We start from the raw sequence: 3,202 nt of genomic DNA, 5'->3' as shown, positions 1-3,202 counted from the left end.
ACTCAACATTAAATACCTTCAAACAAAGCTTGTCAATTCTCTCCACATAAAGGTCTTCAACGCAATCACAAGGATGTGATCGACATTAGGAAGAGGGGAATGTTAACCCATTCTTAGGGTAACAAGAGCTACTGCCATTATCTTACATCAAGGAGTCACCACCCAAAAGGTCATACATTCAAGATATAAAGCAATAGTGTCCAAATCTACAACTTGGATGGGGCCCCATAATGGTCCAATGGAATACTTATGGCGATTTTCACTTCAAGAGCATGTGTAGCAAGTTAGGATGAAGTCCCAAGCGGGCAATCGGACAAAGCCTACTTGTATATAAGAGACTTATAGGTGTGTGTAAAGACACTTTTAATAATCTACATTTGAGCTCAAGCTTTGGAACTCCTTCTTTCTTGCTTGTCTTAATCTCTTCTTAATTCTTACATGCTTTCATGGTTATGTTGGTCATTAACTATGCTGAGTTACTTGCTTGCATGTGTGAGTGCTTATGATTAGCTAGATGTGGAAGGGGTGTGTGTGTGTGAGAGAGAGAGAGAAGAGAAGAAGCTTGCTAGCTCTGTGTGTGTGTGTGTGTGTGTGAGAGAGAGAGAGAGAGAAGAGAAGAAGCTTGCTAGCTTCTCCCTTACGTGTGATTACCATCATCATAAGTTTTGTTTCTATCAACATAATTCTCGTGAGCATATCTCTTCCTTGGTTCCCATCATATAACTAAAGTGATGTGTGTGTGCTCTCATGCATTGAGGCCATGAAGGGAACCATCTTTACTATCACTTCTTGCTTCATCTCCTTGTGAAGTTAAAGTGCCTTCTTCCATGACCATGGGTTCAATAGTTGTTGTGTGCCTGGTTAATGTGAGGCTTGAACATGTTGTTCAGTCTCTTTTAAATCATGATGGTTTTCCTGACAGTGTTCATAGTCATAGTAGACATCATTTTTATCATCGCATCTCTTCCTTGTTTCAAGTATTACATCTAAACTCTCATCCATCTTTACTATCTCTCTTCAAGAATTAAAAGTGCCTTCTTTCATTGACCAGGTTCATGAATTGTTGTCCCCTTGCTTTGTTGATGTTGACTTTATTTCAACTCATGATGGTAACCCCTTGCTTTGATGATGTTGAGTTTATATCGACTCGTGATGGTAACCCCAAATAGTGTTTTTGAGATGAGGCTTTCATATCGCTTCAAGAATTAAAAGTGCCTTGTTTCATTGACCAGGTTCATGAATTGTTGTCCCCTTGCTTTGTTGATGTTGACTTTATTTCAACTCATGATGGTAACCCCTTGCTTTGATGATGTTGAGTTTATATCGACTCGTGATGGTAACCCCAAATAGTGTTTTTGAGATGAGGCTTTCATATCTCTTCATGAACGAGGACATTAGCTACCACTTCCACATGATGTATAGCTCTTTTAATCAAGGGGGAATAGTAACATGGATGCTTTTTAATTTGTAGACATTGTAGCCTATATGTGAGCTTGAAATTTGATCCTTCAAAAAGTAGGCGGTTATGAAGGAAGATCAATATCAACTATTGGTTAGCTCTGGCAAACTTCTTCATTTATTCTTTTCATAGCTTCTTAATTTGATGTTACAACCATTTGAAGCTCCAAAGAAGGATTGGCTACCTAAATATTAGTAGTTTTGAGCTAGTTTGGTGAAGATCCCATTGATCTACAACTTTACTTTTGACTAGATCTCCATCAAAGATCTTGATAAAAAGTTATACACCTTGGAAGTTCCATCATTCTCAGCCATCCATGTGTATGTTACATGGCATGGATGTGGCTTGAGACATTTGTACATGGACATTTGCCTAAAGGAGAGGGATTACCCATGGTAGAAGAGAGTTACACAAGTGTAGGGAGGTGACGCATGGTGGAGTGTGAAGGGTGATACATGAGAGAGGAGCGGATACATATATCCACATGAGAGAAGAGAGGCTACATATATCTTTCCATTGTCCAAAGGAGGAGAGGATACATATATCTTTCCATTGTCCAAAGGAGGAGAGGATACATATATCCAAATGAGAGAGGAGAGCGGATACATATATCCACATGAGAGAGGAGAGCGGATACATATATCCACATGAGAGAGGAGAGCGGATACATATATCCACATGAGAGAGGAGAGGATACATTGTCTAAAGGAGAAGGAGTACCCATGGTAGAAGAGAGTTGCACAATTGTAGGGAGGTGAGACATGGTGGAGTGTGAAGGGTGACACATGAGAGAGGAGAGGATACATATATCCTTCTAGTGCTTGGTGGCAACCTCCTCGAATGACATGTTTGCTTCAATATGCTGCCTCTTGCTTTTATTTGTGGTTTCTTTGGCTTTTTGGACCTATTTATTTTCTATGCCCTCTTGGTGTCATACAAAATGTCTTTCAAGGTAAGTAGTAACACTTGTTTGATGCCCCCAAATTACTAGAAGACATTTGCAACAATTGATGATGGTAATAAGTGCTCTCAATGATTCCAAAGGTCCTTCATTTATCTTAATGGAATCTTCTTTAACTCCTTGTGCTTGGAGCACTTCTATTGGCGAGAATATCTTTTTGGGAGAAAACCTACACACACACAAATATTATCTTCTTGTCCCCCCCCTTTCTCTCTCTCTCTCTCTCTCTCTCTCTCTCTCTCTCACACACACACACACACACACACACACACAAATGCAAATGAGACATGGCTACAAATACGTGGTAGGTTTTGGTTCCTCTATTTATGGATCAAGGTCAAAGGATCTCTCATAGTCCATGCTTAAAACTACCACACTCATAGTCCAAATTTTAGGCTCTTGGGAATGCTTAAATCAATAAAATGAATCAATCTATCACCTCTTCCACACACACACACACACACACACTCTCTCTCTCTATATATGTATATATCTATTACATATTAACGATAACCAAGGCACAAGGAGAGGAGAGAAAAAAGAAATATTGGATTTCTAAAAAATAAGAGGAAAAAATCCCATCGATTTGACCCTTTGTATTTCGGCTTCCATTCCTGCGTTTTGCTTCTTAATGTACCGCAGCAGCAATGCGTGGGTTGAGTACTAGTATATAGAGACACACACACAATCCTTGATCCTCTCTCCCTCTCTCTCTCTCCAATCTTTGAAGGCTTCTCTCTCAAATCGAGGAGCTTAAAAAGGGCAAAATGTACTAATTGTGA

The sequence above is a fragment of the Cibotium barometz genome, chromosome 47 (genome assembly GCF_041138505.1).
Source record: "Cibotium barometz isolate CiBa-2024 chromosome 47, ASM4113850v1, whole genome shotgun sequence".
NCBI classification, from domain to species: Eukaryota; Viridiplantae; Streptophyta; class Polypodiopsida; order Cyatheales; family Cibotiaceae; genus Cibotium; species Cibotium barometz.
The sequence above is the reverse complement of the archived record's forward strand: the minus strand, read 5'-3'. Positions refer to the sequence as shown.